The 20,932-nt window shown below is 40.5% G+C and overlaps 1 protein-coding gene across 1 annotated transcript in view; it reads right to left on the reverse strand.

The window, feature by feature from the left end:
• CPLX1 (complexin 1) overlaps positions 1-20,932 on the reverse strand; it is a 96,146-nt gene that overhangs the window by 5,512 nt on the left and 69,702 nt on the right. The gene's annotated exons all lie outside the window — the stretch shown is intronic.

Genomic DNA, 20,932 nt, shown 5'->3' on the forward strand with positions numbered 1-20,932 from the left:
TGCTGCTATTTTCATGTGTTCACTTCAGCTACATTAGGGAGACACTTGACAGAAGAGAAAAGGCATTTGGGTAACAGATATTAGCTTCAAAATTATTGTTCTGTGAAAGCCACTCCTTTATATATGCTTAGATTTTAATTAAAGTACTAAATTGACTTAAGATTGCTCTGTGTACTTCAGAACTATACCATAACTTACCTGAACACATGCAAAAGCCAGCAAAATACTTTGCATTAATAAGCTTTAAAAGAACTTTGAAAAGAAAACCAGATATCATTCAAAACCATCAAAGAATCATGTTGGTACAAAGTACTCAATATTTTCTATTATAAGTAGTATGGTACTGTTGAATAAACATGAAGTAGATGCTCTTTTAATGATATAATCTTTTAATTTTTTCCATTATGAATAGGCTAAATTGATTACCAGTAAAGCAAAAAATGTATTTGTCATGATGTCATGATTTTCTGATTTCAAAGGGCTCTTGGTTTGACAAGAAACTCCTAGAAATTTCTCAGCAAAGGCAATATTTTTTCTTCCTTTCTCCATCATTATTAAGATTTAGGGTGACAGCTTGCAAGGTTGAAATCAGTAATTTCCAAAACCCCTAGTTCTTTAAATCAATTCTTCCAAGCCAAAATGTTTATTAAGGACATTTATCGTCTTATTTTTGTACCTAGTAAATGCTAGTGACGCCAGATTTCATGGGAGGGATATTCAAGACACACGATGTTTCCATTAACATCCGAGGCAAAAGAAGAATTTGATCAACTTGTAGTTACAAAGCTGAACACCACAAAGAATACCAAATATAGGACCAAAAACCAATGCAGGGGAATGCTAGGCTTTGGGCAGCCTGTATGGTTGTCTAATACTCATTCTTCCTCTGAAGACACAGTTAGGTGATTCCCAGCATAATTTATGTACAGGTTTTACCTTCCTTTGCCTGCTAGAGAAGAGCAGTAGTGGAGACAACATAAAACGTATTTGCACACAGGTTCCCTGCATGCTTTCAAATCCTCCATCTCAAAACACCTCTCAGCTCATGGTTGATTGATCCCTCAGCTCACAAACTTGTTGAACAAACACCCAGACCACAGGAAACTGTGGAGCAAATACAACAACTCAAGTGATGCTGTGTGCTAGGACAGAGGGAAGATCAAAGATTATATGGAGGAATTCACACTGTAGCTGTCAGCCTGTGCTGACACATTTCCTTAGGAAGTCTCTACTGATTGACCACAGAGAACTGCACAGAGCTAGACATACCTTACCTCTTACAGGATATGTCAAGCCCTAGGCAGCTGCAGAATGGGGCAATAAATGTCCTGGAAAGAGATTTTTCACTATAAAAGGGACATTAAAACCAGAGTGGATCATTCCAGGTTACTGGCACAAATGCAAAGTACAGAAATTCCTTTTCCTTGTTCCTACCTGTACCGATGATGCAACATACAGAAACAAGCCATTTCATCCTAGTAATTATGTAACACCTACATACAAATTTATTTTGAACAAAAATATTCTTCTCTTGGAGAAACATGACATTGCATCAAGAGTGATTTTTATAAGAAAGAATGCATTCTGATTATTTAGTGTTATAATTTAAGCCTGGTGCCATTTTGCAATGCTCTACATTAATCACATGCAATGCTGTGATGATCCATAGATGAACAGTGTGGCATTTTTCAGGTGTGGAATTGTTTCAGTGGTAATCAAAAGAAGAAAGGGAAGTTTTCATATGAGCAAAATTATTAAAAGAACAAAATTATTAGCCAGACTTGAAACCCTATGATTAGAGAAGACACTGTGAGGGCAACTTGCCCACCCTTCCTCCTCAAGGGCTAACTTGACCTGAACCAGTGTTTTGCATAGATACCTCAGCTGGTGAAGGTCTCTTACCTGTTCTGAAACTTAGAAACTCTTTACTTATAAAATATTTCTCCTCTTATGTGATCTGATTCTTTCTAGAATGTATTTTAAAAGGTAAAAAATCTGGAAAATTGAAAATACACAATTATTGTAAAAATATTTGTGTTTCATCTTTCCTTTTTTCCTTCATTTATTATGCATGCTAAGTTATTTCTATTCTTCCATTACAAAGACAACACCATCCCCATTAAGATCTTCCCATCTTTAACTAGTTCATGGAAACTTCCAGGACTATATGAAGGACTGAAACAAATTCAGAGCAAAAGGTAGTAGTGTTTACCATTGGCATTTATTTCTACAGATGCTGAAGTCCTAACTACAGAAAAATAGTTTGTATGTATTTAATATATGTAAGCCTAGTCATTCTACATGATTTCTTTGGTCTGTGAGTGAACAGGCTGTTAAGCCTGGATTTAAGCTTCAGGTCATGATGAGGCAGTTTTCAGTCAGGGGCTTAGGAAAGTTATCTGCCATTGTGATGGACTGTGGTCTAGTTTTGCCTTGATGCTCAGTAGTGTTTACAGACCTTCCTATGATGAGAGCTGTTGTATGTTTATATGGAAATGGAAACAGCATATTTTTCTTTCCCTACACCTATTTCCCTCAAGCCCTTGAGTTGTTAGAGAATGAGAGAAGGGTTTTCATACAGGAGATGAAACCCAGGGCCCTGAGTGCTCTGCTCTAAGTACACAGATCCTGCTTTGATGTAGATCTGGCCCAGCAATGTACACTGGCTCTTCTTCCACCACAAATTAGGGATATCGTTATTTCATTTGCACGTGAACTTCTGCTCTTTTTTTGTTTGGTTGGTTGGTTGGTTTTGTTGGTCTACCTGTCTTTCTCATCAGTTTGTTTCTCCCTGGCTTGATGTCCAAGGAGTTGCTATGGAGAAGAGGAGAGGATTAGTTTTCCAGACTACTCCTGGGGCAGCCTCAAAAGACATTTGAAAGGAGGAGTCTATATTTCCCCTCTTTGGGAAGCAAGAGTCCATGAGAAGGAACAGGGATAGGTACCACATATCAAGATTTTTTCAGAATTCTCAGCAGAAAATGTTTTCTTCTTCTCTGTGTTTGCAAATATGTTAGCTTGCTTCCTCTTGTGTATGCAGCATCCACATTTAAACAATGCATTACTGCATAATGGTCAGCCTTGATGAGGGGCTGAGGTAAAGTTTCAGGAGTGGAGGTAATTAAGTTACTACTGAATAGCAAAACCTTCCATCCTGTAATCAGAGAAGATATCTCCAGAGTAGACAGAGTGCATATGACTCATGAAGAACAGTGTAGGATAAGAGGCTCCAAAATATTGGTTATAGCCAAACCTGAAGGTTTGACTGAAGTCACCACACTGGCTCATGACCACAGGATCCACGATAAGAAGTGTATATATCGTATCTAAACCTTTTAGGTCCTTTGTAAAATCTCTCCCCCAGAACCTGACTTGTGGCTTCCATTATGAAAATCTGGGTACATTTTTTTCTTCAAAGCAGCTGATACAAGATAAGAAGAAAGAGAAGTTACATATTCCACACTAGCAATTACAGTTTAATTGCTTATAGGTCACAGCAAAAATTTAATTTTGCTCTATCATCACCAGGATGGCATCAAGCTGCAGAAGGTTCCTATCAGAGTGGGATATGGTTTCCTCTGTTTCCAGTGTCAGAATGTAGTTTTTTACAAGAAAAACTTCCTAGAAGCTGATTTCTGTCAGTGACTGTAGAAATGCACAAATATAGTCTCTCGTACAGGTTAAGAAAAATTTATGGCACAGTTAGATATGTGACATAATAAAACCACAAGACATATCTGAATTTATATGCACACTTTGTAAGATTAGAACATGGAGTACAAGCTGCTACTCCTCCTTCCCGCCTCCTGAAATTTTTTTGCTTTGCCAAATGAAAGCCTACCTTTTAGTAAAAGGCTAGTAAAATTAATTCCCCAGGATGCTGCAGTAATTTAGATTACTTATTTTCTAAATATTTTCTACAGTCACTCTTTACTATATGTGAAATGCCTCTACCCTTCCCCTGCTACTCTGCCCTATTGATATCACATCTGGAATATTGTGACCAGTTCAGGGCACCCTAGTTCAAGAGGGACAGATACATACTACAGAGAGTCCAACAGAGAGCTACAAGGATGATCAGGGAACCGGAACATCTGTCTTATAAGGAAACCTTATGAAAGACCTGAGGTTGTTCATTATGAAGAAGACTGAGCAGGCAACTTAATGTTTAGAAATATCTGAATGGTGGGGTGTCAAGAAGAAGGGGCTAGTCTCTTTTCAGTGGTGCCCTGTGTTGGAACAAGAGGCACTGGGCATAATCTGGGACACAGGAAATTCCACCTCAACATGAGAAAAAACTTTTTTACTGTAAGGGTAACAGAGTATTGGAACAGGCTGTCCAAAGAGGTTATGGAGTCTTCTTCTCTTTCAAGAGAAGTCAAGAGACTTTCAAGACCCATCTGGACACAACTCTGTGTCACCTGCTCTAGGTGAGCTGGACTTGATGGTCCCTTCCAATCTCCACCATTCTGTGATTCTATGGTTCTGTGAAATGCACCAGTGGGTGAGGAGTGGCTCACTGCAGAATGAGTCAGCTTTCCCTTAGAGTGAAAAGCATGGTGAAGATGCAGATAACTGCCAGAAGAAATATTTTTTGTCTTCTCCAGGGGATGAAAGAAGTCTGAGACTGCTAATGAGGCTTAGAAATTATCACCCTGCATTGCTAGGTCTGTGCTTGCTAGGGTTCATTGTTTCATTGTCATATTGGTCATGAGCACTTTGGCAGACTGCAGGTTGAAGCTGAAATGCAAAGCTTGAAACCTAAATGGCTGATTCATTTCAAGTTTAGCTCTCAACAGATAAACCACGTGAGCTCTCTGAATCTGATCGCTTTGCAAATCACTGGGAGGCCCCTAGAAGATTTTTTTAAAAGAAACAGTTTCTGAGAACCAGTTTTGTTTCTAGCATGTTGCATTAATTTCTCTGTGTACATGTCAGTGCTTGCTATTATGAATTTTATGTTGTCCTTGGCATTTGTAGTACACTCAAAGCTCTTTAATCTGTAGGAATGTATTACCAGCAAAGAAAAATGGGAGGTAAGAAAGCTCATCATAGAAGATCAAGACTTTATTTAGAAAATATTCCACAAGTAATATAGTACATGATTGAAAGTATGCTTCAGCTACATTTATGTTTCTTACTGTAGTTCAGCTCGATGAAGGACAGTTGTATCCAACTGTTCTCTTCTTTTAGTTAGAGCCAATCTGAGAGAAATGAAAAAAATTAAATTCTATTTAAACAAGACAACAGTTCACAAACATAGGTTAACTGTTTCACAAGCAAAAAAAAAAAAAAAACCCAAAAAACCCCAAACCAAGACAAAGCCTGGAAAAATACCACCACCACCAAAATCCAAAATCAGAAAATGTAAGAAGAGAGCCAACATCCTCAGATATAAAAGGACCACTTATATCCCTACTGGTGAGAATCCTGGGATCTAACCCGGAAGGAAAAGAAACCTCTAGCCTGACATTTAGGTATGCATCTGCATTTCCCCAGCTTTCTTTATGATCTATATTGGGAGAGATTAATTTCTTCTTGGTAGACAGAGAGCTTAAGTAAGATTTATTCTTGCAAAGGGGTTGCAGTGAGAGAGTCGGCTCTGAAACACAGTCTTTGCTTATAATGATGACAGGCTGAAATATTACAAGTTGCTTCCATGCCATTCTCATAAGATTATTCTGTCCTCAGTAACTCCCCTAGATTGATAGGATGAGGTTGACAGGACATTCAGCTCTCTCGAAGTTTCCACTAAGAATTTTTTTTCCTTCAGTAACCTACACTAATGTTTTCAATGCTGACTTTGCCAACAGCACAAGACAATGTACCTCTGTAATAGTAAGAGATCAGGGAAGATTAGTTAGATGATTATTTTCAGTCCTTGCTGGGAAACTATTTAATTTTTGTCATCAACTCCTTGGGGATTCCTCTGTGTGGAATAAATCCTGCCATACCCCATTGTGGCTAGGATTTAATTAGCACATCCACCCTGACAGTACATCTGTGGAGACCAAGGCCACAAGCTCAGACCCAAGACTCAGTAAAATCAAAGGTAGTTAATCAATTAGTTTGAATTCTTTGACATACACTTGCCTCTGAAGTGCAAGAAGTACTTCTGAATCCCATTAGCCAATGACAGGGAGAACTCTGGCATCAATAGGTTCTAAAAATGGGAAGAACACTTTAGGCACACAAAAAGGGCAGGTAAGAAAGGATGAGTGTTTATTCACAAGCTCTAGCCTTTCACAGAGTCATGAAAAATGAATTATCTTTCTCTAGCCCTTTTTGATCTGTCACACTAGCCTCTCCCTTTTGTAATTCAAGATAGTTTTCTTGCTCTCCAGGCTGTGGAAGTCTTGTCTGCAGTGAATGAAAGTTGATAAGGGGGAATATCTGGTGCATCTTAATAGTCCAGCTGAATAGCACTAATGGTGTTACAGTGCAAGAGGGACCCACTCAGGCTCTGAAGCTTCAGGATTGTTCAGTATTCTCATCTTCTCTGTTAATTGGTCAGAGACCAGATGTTAAGCACTGCAGGGATAAGTGAGCCAGGGCAGATCCCATGAAGCTCACAATCCACATCAGGTTAAGATCTGTATAGCTAATCTTGTATAGAAGAGCTTGCTGACTCTACAGTACCTCTCTTATAGGCAAGTCTTTGCTAAAGGAGTTTCACCTCGCTCCTGCCAGCTTCTATTTTGTAAAGTAAGAAGAAGAGCCTTTTCAAGAAATAAAACTTACTATGATAATTTTCAAAGGTTCTTGAGATCTTGGTTTTGACCTGCAGTTTTTGTTGCCGTCTCCATATATGCAAGACCTCATAGTGATACAGACAGGAGAGAACAGCTGAAATGTTAACCTGTTGCTGGGTAGAGATATACACCCTCCAGATAGTGAGTCAGGACAAGAGTCACAAGCCCATTTTGTTTCTCTCTCTTGATATGATTAAGTACTTTTTTTCTGACACAACAATGAATGGGGCCTTTTTGCAATGGCACGATGGCTTTTTGTTGGGTCCATTTCAAAAAGCAGTAGCTCTACTGCTACTGGATAAGTAGTATCCATCACTGGATAAGTGGTGTCCAGCCATTATCTTACTCAAGCTAGGCAAATGAAGGCTGTCTCTTTTTTATATTGCCTGAGAATTTCTCCATCTTTAATGAGTTTTCCAGTATTCTTTGGAGGGGTAAGGGTTAAGAGAGACTTTACAGTCACACTGAACTAGAGCTGTGGATGATGTGAAGAGCTAGTGAATGCTGGAAGTAAACGCATCAGTAACTGAGCCTGCAAATGCACGTGACCATGCACATCACAAGCACACTGTTCCATGCCCCTGACCAATTTTCAGTATCTTCCCTTTATTTTCCATTCATAAAACATCTTAACGGATGTAATGCTATCACTCTAGAAATTTCCATCTCTTTAATTAATTTATTTGTTTATTAATGAAGAGCCATTCTTCAAATGTAATAAGAGTAATTAAAAAGAACAACTACTACATCTCACTGAAACAGATACAGGCTTTTTGGATAAGCTGGGATTTTTATTAATTTTTTTTTTATTTTTTTCCTTGAGGGGAGGGGGGGCAAAGCCTCAGTGTATTTGGGTAATGGCTCTAGTTATACACATTACTGCTAAAATGTGGAATCTTTTCATGTAATAGGTTTAGCTGAGAAGCCTGGAGAAAACCCCTTTCGTATCTCAGCGTCTGCTAATACTAAACAGATCTTGTATTAGAGGAAGTGTCTCTTTCACTACCAGTAAAGTACTTAAAAAATTACTAGAATGCAAATACAGAAGAAGCTAGCACAAATGCAGTGAGGAAAACTCTGACACTGAAGTAACAAAAGGGCTATTATTGCCTCAAGAATCACTAGAAGGAAAGGGCTCTCTATGTGCAGAACAGAGAAGCCAGCAAACGACTCAACTCAGCCTGCAGCCAGGGCAGGACAAGCACTAAGGACAAGTAGAAATGATGCTCTGCATCTGAGCTGGCTCAGTTGCAGGACTGAAAGGATATGTTGCCATGCCCACTGGTCGGTTACTCCTGTCACCATGTCAGCAGATCAAATTGGTATATTACTCTCTCAGATCTTACGTAAGAGATGCTGAGGTGTGTATTCAAATTCTGGCACTTGTTGCTCTTTAGCTGATGTGCTTTGAGGGTGGAAATCCGCCATGTGTGAGATTTCTGGCTAAGAGGTCTGTCTCTTTCCCAGTGTGGCAGTTTCCTCAGTCCCTAGTCTGGCTCTTGTCTGATTTGTTTTTCCCCCCAGAAAGAAGCCTGTCTCTCCCACAGGTGTGTCAGGAGAAAAAAGTATGAGCCACAGAGACACACAGTTTGATTCTCTGAAGAAAGGACAACTCACTGACAGTACAATCATAGTTGGTCCTAAAACTACTTGCTTGCTCTCTAGATTACCCATCAATATTTCATCACACATCTGTGCTGCTTCTCAGCACAGTACAGCAAGCCTAAGGACACTGTTGTTTTTCAGAAGCACCAAGTTATGCTACTTATCTCGCTGTTCAGAGCAGATGTGGGGCTCCCAGGAGAAGAAGGTACCAGATTTGCTGATGGAGGGAAAGCAGTGCTGCAAACAATGAAGCACAAAGGAAGCAGGGAGCTGCTTTGTTTCAATGAATTTAATTAGAAGACATCAACAACCTTTTTCCCACTTCCCCCTGTATCTTTTCCTGATGGGATGTCATCTGGAATGTACATACAAAACAAAAAGCAAAACATGGTGCTCTCTGCACCATGCTTTAGAAACATGGGGCATTTCTCCAGCACAAAGTACAAGGCCTGGGAAGCCACACTCTACAGGGTTTACATGTCCAGGTGCTGGGAGCAGGACCCGACAGGGCTGGCCTCTGTGAGAAGAGGCCATGGGCGCCCTGTGCTGGACACAGCCAGTTCCAGCTCCAGAGAGAGACACAGACTGCAAACTGAGAGTTGGTTTAAAGGAACTAAGCCCATTATTTAGCAAGGTGTTCTCCCATTTAGGGCACTCCTCCCCACAAAGGCTTTGTAATGAATCTGGTAATAGAAGAAGAGGTTCCCCATAAGCACCTTGCTCACTTTGATACCTAGAAAGTAAGCAGCTGTTTTGAGTTTTTACGGTCATTGGAGAGAGCAATACACCCTGTCCCTGGGCAGGCATCTAAGACATCATCCATTAAAGTTGTATTTTGCTGTGTTGAGTCCTGAGGAAGAACTAACCACCAGCTCAGGCAGAGATAATTAACAGTTTGATAGCTAAAGCTTGATAAGGCAAACCCACTTTATGAACCTCGTTATCCCTAAAATGATAGCAAAATATTCCCAAGGCTCCTTCCTCATCTGAATTAATTTCCCTCACTATGAACTCTGCAGATGGCTATTGTGAAGTTCTTTTTTTCATTTTTTTCATTTTTTTTAAAATATATATTTAATTACCCATTCTCATTCTGACAGACCCACTAGAATTAGAAAGCAGGGAGGTTCCTCTTCCTTTACATCCCACTCTCTCTCAAACTTCCTCCCCTTAGGTATAATCAATTCCTTCTGCAGAAATGGAAACAGATAAGGAATACATTTGGGTTCTGCTAATGAAAGCTGGCAATAGCTGTGAGATTCACTATAGCATGTTGCAACTAGTTCCAATGTATATTATGTGACAAACTATCATTTCACAGATAAGAGCTAGCACAAAGAAAAAGAGTCCTCTAAAATGAAGGACAAAGTGCCTTCATTTAGTGTTGATAGAATATACTTCTTGGCTTACTCACACCTGGATTCAGTTTAGATTAGTTTCAGAATTGCCTTCCAGCAATTCTCTTTTCCTTACACAAGACTTTTTATTGCATGCCAGATCTTAGCTCTTTCTAAATGTGAGTCCTATTCTTTTGAAGACTCAACAATCAGCTTCACTAGGTCCTCTTTGGGAAAAGGAAGATATGTGCCCCCAGACTATTATCAAAGACCTTCTACTGAGATAATGCCTTTCCAGTCAGGATGATAATACTTCCTACCTGCCCCCCCAATTGAGAGATCATGCGCAAAATGATCATTTCAGATGGGGAATGTGCAGCAAGTAGAGATGAGCTCTTGAGATGTGAAGCCTGATACCCCACTTCACAGTAAGTAAAGTGTTCCCCTATTCCCCTCAGTGACCTGTGGACCTTTTTCAGTGATTCTCTTAAGCTGGAGAGTTCCTACAGGGAGAAACTCAGGGGAAAAGCTTTGGCTGTTTTTCTGTGCACATCCTGAGCCACAGTTCAGTAGGGACATCTCCCAGCAGCTCTTTTCTTTGAGTAGTTGTCTGACACCACTACTCTCCTGCAACATGAGGCTTTCCCAGAGTGACTCCTTTGAAGGGAGCTAAGTGGGTCATAATCTTTGAACAACTGCACAGTACATGAATCTCATCAACAGGTCAGAGTTCTGGAGAACATTTTCAGGTTTTGAAGAGAATTAAAATTTTGCTACAAGAATGAGGTTTTTTCAGATATCACTTTATGAAAGCCTGAAAAAATTGTGTCAGTAGCAGTATGTTGGCACAATCTGTGAGATTGGACACTGCCTGTTTCCTCACTTCAGGTATGGAGATGCAGCTGGTAGAGCAACAAGACTAGAAAGATCCTTGGGCAGAGTGTGTGGAGGTCCATAGCCTGTCAGTTGCAGAGAGACAGAGCACAATGCTGTGTAAATATCTCATCCCCATAGTACCTTTCTGAGACTTAGAAGCTAGAACATTATAGTGACTTTGTCCTTCCCAGCCCTGTCACACCTCTAGCAACAGCTTTGTTCACTGCAGAAGATTAAAATCATAACATAATAACATAACATAATCTTCTACTAGGCTTTGATCAAAATAGTTGTGCTGTGGTGTGAACAACAGGCCCCCCTCAGGATCTTTTCTTTTGGCCTTTCATTATGATGACACAACGCCCAGACATATCACTTAAGGTCAGGATGAATCAGTATGAATTTTGAAATAGAAAATCCCTAGACAAACTCTTAAGAGATTTTGGGCAGAACTTCCAGTGAGGATGATGAAAAAATGCTAGACCTTATCCTAGACTAAGAAAGTGCTATGTTTAGTATGAGCCAAATGGAGAAGAGAGAAGAACAGAGGAGAGGAGAAAGAGACAGTCACTAGTACTAACAGTCCAAACTTGCTCTCTGCTTTTTATATAGCAGAGATGAGTCACAGTCTGGACTTATACAGGAAAGAAAAAAATTAAAACTACTTTGGCTTTCTTTACTCATGCTTAGCTTGTTGTTCACCAGGAAAAGTCCTTCTTTGCAGAGCTGTTTTGCAGCAGACCAACCCCTAACCTGTAGTGGTGCACAAGATTATTCCTCCCTAGGTGCAGAACCCTACATCACTTTTGCTGAACTTCACTGAGTTCCTCTCCAGCCAGCTGTACAGACTGTCCAGGTCATGCTGAATGGCAGCTGAATGATATATAAGCCACTCCTCCCAGTTGTATATCATCATCAAACTTGCTGAGAGTACAGTGTTCTTTTTTCTGAGTCATTGATGAATATGTTGATCAGGACTGGGTTCAGTGCTGACCCCTGGGGAACATCACTGGCAAAAAGCCTCCAACTAGATTCTGAACTACTTATCACAGACCTCTGAGCTCTGACATTCAGTCAGTTCTCAATCCACCTCACTGTCCACACACCTAACCCATACCTCCTAAGCTTCTCTGTGAGGATGCTACAGAAAACAGTGCCAAAAGCTTTTCTGAAGTAAAGGTAGGCAACATCCACTGCTCTCCCCTCATCTACCCAGCCAGTCATATAAGGCTATCAGACTGGCCAAGTATGATTTCCCCTTGGTGAGTCAAGGCTGACTACTGATAATCTTTTCCACCACATGCTTAGTCATCAAGATTTAGATGTTCCATCACCTTTCCAGGGATGGAGGTAATGCTCACTTGCCTGTAGGTTTCTGGGTCCTCCATCTTGCCCTTTTTGAAGACTAAAGTGAAACTAGCTTTTTACAGTTCTCAGGCACCTCTGTTGTTCTTCATGACTTTTCAATGATGAGAGTCACTTAGCAATAACATTCGTCAGCTCCCTCAGCACTTTTGGGTGCATACCATCAGGGCCCATGGATCTGTGGGTGTTCAGTTTGCCTAAGTGATCTCTAATCCAGTCATCCTCAACCAAGGGAAAGTCTTCCTTTCTCCATGCTTTCTATTCTGCCTCCAGGATCTGGTATTTCTGAAGGCTGGCCTTAGGAGTAAAGACTGAAGCAAAGAAGACATTCAGTAATTCTATCTTCTCTGTATCCCCCATCACCAGGGCACCCACTTCACTCAGCAGTGGGACCGCATTTTTCTCAGTCTTCTTTTTGCTACTGATGCACTTGATGAAGCCTTCTTGTTGTCCTTGACATGCCTTGCCTGATTTAATTCCATCTGGGCCTTATCCTTCCTCATTGCATCCCTGCATATTCTGACAGCATTTCTATATTTATCCCAAGAGGCCAGTCCTTTTTTCCACCTTCTGTAAACGTCATTCTTCTATTTGAATTTTTCCAGCAGCTTCCTACTGATCCATGCAGGTTTCATGCCACATTTGCTTGATTCCTTACTCATGGGTATGCTTCAGTCTTGAGCTTGGAGGAAGTGGTACTTGAATACTGACCAGCTACCTTGGACCCCCTTACACGTGGGAGCCCTAACTCATGGGATTACTCCAAGTAGGTCTTTGAAGAGGCCAAAATTAGCTCTCCAGGGCTTCAATAATACTTACTGCCCTGCTTCTTCTATGCATGATCCTGAACTCCACTACCTCATGTCTTGTTTGGCTTCTGTGTCTCTAGGAAAAACCGAAATGTGTTTTGAATCTTTTTCTGGTGAGTGTATGTCATGACTACCTGTAATTTACAATTGGCAAACAAAAGGTCAGAAACATCTCAGCTCCTCATTGATTTATAACATAATATTTAGATAATAATAATAATTTTTAAAATGTTGAAATTTCATGAAATACATACCAGAAAAAAATTGAAATCATATCCTGAGGGCAAGATACTTTTGCTGTTTTTTTGCTGAGTCTCACCATCTTGATACTGAAGAACATCCTCCTTCTAAATCTCTTCAGTTTAAAACCATTTCCTCTTGCCCTGTTGCTCGACACTGTTATGAAAAGTCCCCCTCCAGCCTTCCTGTAGGTTCCTTTCACATATGGGAAGGCAGCTCCAAGCTCCCTCTGGAGTCTTCTCTTCATCAGGCTGAACAATCCCAGCTCCCTCAGCCTCCCCCTGGAGCAGAGGTGCTCCACCCCCTGGATCATCTTTGTGGATTTCCTCTGGACTCACTCCAACAGATCTATGTCCTGATGGTGGGGACACCAGAGGCGGATGCAGTAGTCAAAGTGGAGTCTCACAAGTGCAGAGTAGAGGGGCAGAATCACCTCTCTTGATCTGCTGGCCATGCTCCTCTTAATGCATCCTAGGATAACAGTTGGTTGCCTGAGTTGCATGAGTGCACTGATGGCTCATGTTGAGCTTCTCATCAATCAACACCCTCCAAATCCTTCTCTTGAGGGCTACTCTGTACCCACTCTGTACCTAACTCGTAATCATAAAATGAAGCTGTACTACTTGAAAAGGAGTGCCAAGCAGAGACTGAATAGTTCTGTTTCGCCAAAATAAAGTCATTCCACTTACACTGCTCTTTTAACTCATTTTCAACAGTAAGTCCTTGTTTGAAGAGTTATTCAATATTAACAAAAAATATTTCCTGAGATAGGGCTGTTGCATCAGGCCATAAACATTTGATTCTTTCGTTTAAATGAAAGCTCATTCAATTTAATGTATTTTGTTCAACAGTCTTCAAGTGTTTTCAGCAACATTTTTTTCCCTGACAACTGGTTGATGGTTCTTTCTGAGCTACTCACAACACAGATTCTTATCCCTTAATGGTGATTTTGCTTCATGTCTACAATGCTCCAGTGAACAGATCAGAAATATACTTCAGGTAGCTACCATAAATTTGTCTAAATTTCATCCTGTCACTGTATATTTATCTGGGAGAGGGGACGAATTTGGTCCAGGGAGGTTGCAAGCTTTTAGAACTCTCTCTGTCCTTACTCCTGCCAGGAAAGGGGAAAGAAAGCGACCTGTAATCCGTTCACGTTTCAGATAACTTGGTGATTCATATCTGGCAGCACCAATAGTTTAGGGGTAGCTACATGAAATGGAATCGCTAGCAAGCAGGGCTATGCTCCTATGCTCCTATCCTAACATCACCCAAAACACAGTTTGGTATTACATGGTCTGAAGCACAGCTATACAACCCCTTAATTCCCAGGTTTGTAAGGCTGAGAGGTACCACCAAAGCCCCTGTTGTGTTTAAGCTCTGCCAATAGCATTCCACTCCTGCACCTGGCAGAATCAGCAGATGATGTAGGGGACAAGCCTGATGCCCAGAAAGGTGCTGAGGACCAGGAGTGACCAGCAGCTGCACAACTGGACTTGGGAACACATAGCAGAGATCTACCACCACACGATTTACACACACAATTAAGTTCCTCCTTTGCGGAAGAAAAAAGGCGTTTGCCTTAAAATGTTGCCTTGACTTTTGCATTTTGATCCCTTAACTTTCATAAGTTAATGGCATAAGTTACGTGATAGTTAAGTTACGGCTTCAAAAGTCAAGGGCAGAGAAAATACTGTCATTTGTAGTGAATGTTCCTAAACATGTAAGAAGATTCTACACAGGATATCAAGTTCTGACGTTGTCTTGCCAGTTGCCCTTCAGTGATACTGTTTCAAAGAAGAAAAAAACACCTACATATACTGTGAAAAGCAGTCATGGAGCAGAGAGGCTGACATATTGCGTAAGAAAAACCATAAACAACCATCTCTTACGTACATACACAAACAAAACAAGTTTAACTATCCACACAGAAAGCATTCCTCCTTGTCACTATGTGCAATATCCATGACAAAACAATGCTGCATTTTCCCCAAGAATACTTTCATTGGTTCAGAACAAAGAATAAGAGCATACCACATCTTATACAGGCAAAAGAAAAGGAAAATCAGCTTTTGATGGAAAAGATGAAAAATGTTGTGATCAGCATAACAGTATCACTGCTCTTGTATTAATCTGTAAATTTGCATTTACACAAGTTAAATGCTATAGGGCATTTCTCTGCAGTTTAAGAGCTCCAAATAAAATTGTCAGTTACTTTAATTTGTCGTTAATATATTTGGTGCTTTTTAAAGAGGAAAAAAATATCCATGAATCTATTATCTTGCTTAAGCTTATAATCAGCATCCTGCTGTGACTTTGAATTAATTGCTTTTTTTCCTTTTGGTTTTTTTTTGTTTGTTTGTTTGTTTCTCTGGAATTTGGAGGAAGAGTGTAGTGTGGAATCCAAATTCAATAAAGGACATAGACTCAAAAGAAGCTTGTACTTATTGTGACTGTGCTCTGTGATGGGCTTCATGGTCCTTAAAAGAACAGTATAACCCAAGCTATAGGAAGCATGACAAATTTGAGTCTACTGTCATAATTAGGATAGCAATCTGTATCTTAATCATTAGCAACATTTCTCTACCACAGGGTATTTTTCTCTTAGCCATGGTATCATCTTCCTAAAATGTTCTGCCTCCCAGATAAAGGCAACTGGCACAGTAAGGGAGCCAGAGAAGGACCTGCAGTATCATAAACCAATTTTTCAAATAGGATAAAGGAAACTACTCACCAGTCATACACTTGGCCCACACCCCACCCCCTCTTTGCATCTGCTTTTCCTTTCACTTTGGCACGTCTGTCCAGCTGTATTCACAGAATAGGGATAATAACTCTTACACCAAGTGTATGCTGCCCTTCCTGTGTGGGACTGTGTACACCAAGTGAACTGTCTTATACTCCTAACTCAGACAATTTCTGGAAACAGAAGCCAGGCTGCTTCTTGAGACAGAGACCCTCTTCTCCAGGCTGCACTGGAGGTTATTTTATCCCTGTTCTTGTGTATTGCTTCACCTTTAACCCTGACACAAAAGCACTGCCTAAATGGTTGTTCTAGAGAGAATGAGGCTTCTTACTAAAATGATATTTACCACTTTTTGAGGATTATAAAGCTACTGCAGCTCCTGATTTTTCCCAAGCATTACCCATAACTGCAGACAATGTTCTGGCCTTTGAGTTCTACTTATGTAAATCAGGAAACATTGATGTTTTAGCCACTGTGATCAGGACTAGATTGCATGCAGAACTGGGGGGGGGTTTGGCAGGCTGCATTTAAGAGCATGTTCACTAGAAACTGCATAGGTTACTTAATCTAATCAGAAATATGAAGACAGTGTTGTGGTTTTTTAATCAAGCTCATGATAAATAAGTCCTTTTGTTAGCTCTGAGCTAACATACACATTAGTCTGTTTCCACAGATATCCCATTGTGCAGCTTACAGTTTGATTCTTCATTTGTATTGTGAAGCTATTAATTATGCCCTTGATTACATTAGAGCCAGGGAGACCTGGCACCTCATAGCAAGACCCAGGTGCTTTGGTAACTATTACTCCACTTAGCCAACACTTCAGAGCTTTCAGGTTTGAGTTTCATTAGAGGAACTGTGGGATTTTTACTATCATTTAAGAAACTGTTTTACTTCACAATCAGGAAGCTCTGATTAGAGGAGACTGGGGAAGCAGGAATTGTGCAATGCTGCTGCAAGGTAGCTGCTCTAGGAAGAGCTGCAGTTTTGTTCTGAAGGATTCTTATCAAACTCCTTCAAAACCGTGCTTACCTAGTGCTGAAGCTTTGAACCTTTTATTTTAGGTTTCTTTGTCAGAATCATGTGCAAACTTATACGTGCACAACAGTACAGGGCTTACCATGTTGTTTCTGAGTCATCAGTGAACAGATGTCAAGAATTTTTCCTGAAAAGTAGAGTTATATTCAGCTATAAAAGCAGGATACAGGAAGGACTTTCATGCTTTTTGGTGCTATCCATGCACCTTTAGTGGTCTCTGCACCTGAACTACCTTCAGTAACACAATAGGTGATTTTGCAGCTCCATTTCACATAAGACTTAGGATAATTCGATGAATGTTTACATCTAGTTTTTTAACAAAAGTTCAAATTTCTTTCTAAATTACTTCCCTCCATAAGAGGAAAACAGTCTGTGTCAGTCAAACAAATTTCACTTAACTTGAAGCATAGATTTTTAAGTTCTGGGCATCATTACTGAAAGCAGTTGACAAATCAGAGACATTCTTTCATAGGGCTACTGTGGTTATGCTTGTGCTCACACTCACACTGCTCTGTGGTAAAGACACTTGCCAAGATATATATTGTAGAAAGAAGCAGGAAGGAGCTTTGAAATTCCATCTTCTGCTAGGATTTCAAATATTGTCTCTGCCTGCCTAAATAATATATATGATTAATACAGAGAAAACACAAGTGGTGCCCAGATCCCAGGACTGGAAACAATCATGCCTAAATACTGTCCAAATGGTGAAACTTCTTAAAAAATATAATGTTCCTGAGACTGAAACCTTTCACTGAAGTGAAGTTTTCTCAAGGCTATAGTTTCATAATTGCATTAAGCTGATTTCAATTATTTGAATGGGTTCAGACTCTTAGCTACCGCCAGGTAATTGCTCTTGTCACCTGTCATGTGGCACCTCTAACAGTCATGTGTGAATGTGGATCATTAAACTGCAAAGAGACAGAAAGCTTTTAGGAAGGTCAGTTGTCAGTTCTGACAGTGTGGGAGTTCTGAATTTAAGCTAAAGCACCCTGCCTTCTGTCCTTTGCCTAATGCTTCTCTAAATGCTCTCAGTATTCCAAAATTGAGACGTAGCTTTATTTGGCAGGGAGAAGCTGCCTTTTGGAAACTCAGGACCAGTCAGTGGAGGGAGAACAGCACAGCCTTGTAGGTTTTAAATCCGATTTTGAATTTCTGATGCAAGCAGGGATAAAAAGCAGGCATGGGAATGTGAATTCACCTTTTTATAATAACAGCACAAGTGAACAGCCAGAAGGTGAAAGAGAAAAATCAATAAAAATGTTAGTGTGCAGAGTTCTCCCATTATCTGTGACTGCTTTTGGCCTGTCACTGGGATTGCTTTTGTTAACCAAATTTACTCAGAGATCCTTGCCAAAAATGCTGGTGAAGACACCTTGACTACAGCTTCTTGGAAGCATCTAGAGCGTGCAGTGTGCCTTTTATATGGGCAGAGTACATACCAGCGTAAGAGGCGGATTAAAATTAGGGTACATGACAAGCCTTTCTCCTTGACATTCACTGAGCCCATCAAAAGGATCTGAGTGCTAGATCTCTATGAGAAAATGGAAGCTTAAACAAGGGACTGCACACATCTGTCAAGGGAAAGAGCCTGCAGAGCAGATCTGAGACATCTAGATTCCTGCTCCTTCCCTCAGAGTGTCAGGTGCCCTGCAGAAGCAAGGAATATCCCTATCTCGGGGCATATCTTGGCAGTTTCTCATTTGAAATTCTCCCACTACCTGTCTAAAGTGAACCTCTGAAGTATCACTTCTCTCTCTTCACCGTCAAATCCACACCTAAAGCATGTGGCAACACAGAATCAGCTTAAACCACTTGCCAAAGACTTGATCATTCAGATCAAGTCTTATAGAAGAGTGATCATTCCCCCAAAAGTAAACCAGTTCTTTTCCAATTTTTTCTGTTTGTAGATCACCCTACTCTGGCAAATCTGTTGGGGGAGGACAGAATTCTTTCACCATGAATTGAAAATTTAAAAAGGCACATTTTTCTTTGCAGTAATGAGTAGAACATATATCCTCAACCTAGACTTACACTGAAAACCATTGGTTTTGGGAAGAGTTGACTGCTTTTCAAACGCCTGTAGAGAGATGAGTCCACACCCTCTCACTCACCAAGTTGGACTTCCCCAGCAAGAATTCAACAAAAAGCCTCCTTTCCAGCTCTCAGCTTGATCTGTTGTCCTCAGCTCCTCCTCTGGAGCCTGCCTTCTTTCTCAGGACATGGGAGAAAGGCAAATAAAGAGTGAAAGCACACATCAAGACTGAGAGACTGTTTCAAGAGCACATATGGGTTATTGCCTCTTTTGTTAAAGGAGACAGCATAGTTAGGAGTGAGAATTGGCTCTCTAAATTAGAAAGGACAGATTTGCAAAGGCTGGAAGACCACATGGCAAGTGGATAGGAAGCATCAGTGTTGTACTTCCTGACTCATCAAGCACTGTGAAACTTTAAGGAGTTAACTAAAGCAAACCAGCTTCTGTTAAACATCATCACACTGACAGGGCCCTATGTGAAATCAGAGAACCCTTTTCTCAGCTTTCCAGTAGGCTCTGCATTTGTCCAAGGCTTTGTGGAAATCTGAGCATGCCTCAAAAACATCTTTCTCTGTTTCTGCTTTACATCTTCTCATTCATCTCTCCTCTTGGAGCTGCCCAGGAGCAAAAACACTGTAGAGAAGATCTATAGTAGTAGAAATTGGGTATGACTGCAGAATATCCCAGGAATTCCCAGCCTCAATTCCAGGTAAAAATTCAGCTAAATTCAAGTCACAATTTTTAATTTCCACTACAAACTAAAATTCCATATTATATGAAATGAACTCAAAAAACTCAAAATGGGCATGAGCAGAAGCATGTTCCTTGTCATTCAACTAGAGATTGACTGCAGAAAATGAAGGTGCTGTCCTTCATCTCACTGAAATCAGTGTACTAACTTCTTCTCTTCTAAACAAACCTAATACCTGCTACAAATTGCAGTCCATGGACATCTGTGGTTCCAACATCGAAGTATAGGAAACACGAAGGCTGCAAGCAGAAATTTTCTATCCAGACATGCAGCTGGAACAAGCACACAGACATGATGAAGCTGACCTTCTGCTTCTCTGCAATACAATATTTGCTGGCCAGGTTTACAGTTTAAATTAACTGGTTCTGTCTATAGCATCTTCAATGGTACAATCCACTCATTAGGGAGAAGAAAAATGCTTTCAGCACCACTCGCTAGTCAACAAATGGGGATTAATAAGACACATCAGAATGTGACAAAACATTCTAGGGATCTTCAAGAGAGATACACTGGAGTTCTCCACCCCCAAAACTCCATGGCAGAAGCTGGCCTAAACTTCTAAGAAGGAAATGAAGCATAAAAGTCACCTGCAAAATAAAAAATACCTATAAGCCCCACTGTTATCTGCATTTCCATAGATAAAGTGTTCTATTCAAGGGGCAATTAGACCTTTCCCACATCAGGCCTTTGCTTGGACTATCTTCTTGTTTTGATCTGTGTCTGAGAATCCTTCCTCTGACTTAAGGTGAGTCTGGTTAATGAGGAGACAGAATTTATATCACTATTACCGAGCATGATAGATACTAGCATCTGTAAAATGCCTAGTGAGCTCTTAGAGACTTATCCAATGCCAGTTTTAAAAGTTAGCTCAGCCTTATGACAGCCCTGAAGTTCTGATGGGCTGCTTGGAGGTCTGGCTAGGACCAAGAGCATGAAAGCACTGTACGTGCTCCACAGTACTCAGTTTATGCCAATGGTCTTGTGAAGACCATGCCAACAGTTCCATGAAATGCTGGGGAATTTGAACATGGTGTCCTAGTGATGAGAGGCTGCATTCTTCCTCACTGAGGAAAAGCAATTCTTCCATTAAGTCTCCCTCTCAGCAGATAATGAATTACCTGCATCTGTGCTTCACAGCTGGAGTATGCATATGCTGTTTTGACAAAGGAGGAGGCCTACAGCAGAGAGAGGAGTCAAGGCTGTGATAAAAGGAAAAGAGAAATGCTAAAAGGAACCCTGGAAAATTATATCCAATGGAAATGGTGAAAGGCCAAACATTTCCCCAACTACCCTTCTTCTTCCTCAGCAGCAGCCTCTCTGTATTGCCCAAACTCTGACATGGTCAAAGGAAGGCCATAGCCTTTGTTTTGCATCAGCAAGA

This window comes from Heliangelus exortis, chromosome Z, assembly GCF_036169615.1.
Source record: "Heliangelus exortis chromosome Z, bHelExo1.hap1, whole genome shotgun sequence".
Lineage (NCBI taxonomy): Eukaryota > Metazoa > Chordata > Aves > Apodiformes > Trochilidae > Heliangelus > Heliangelus exortis.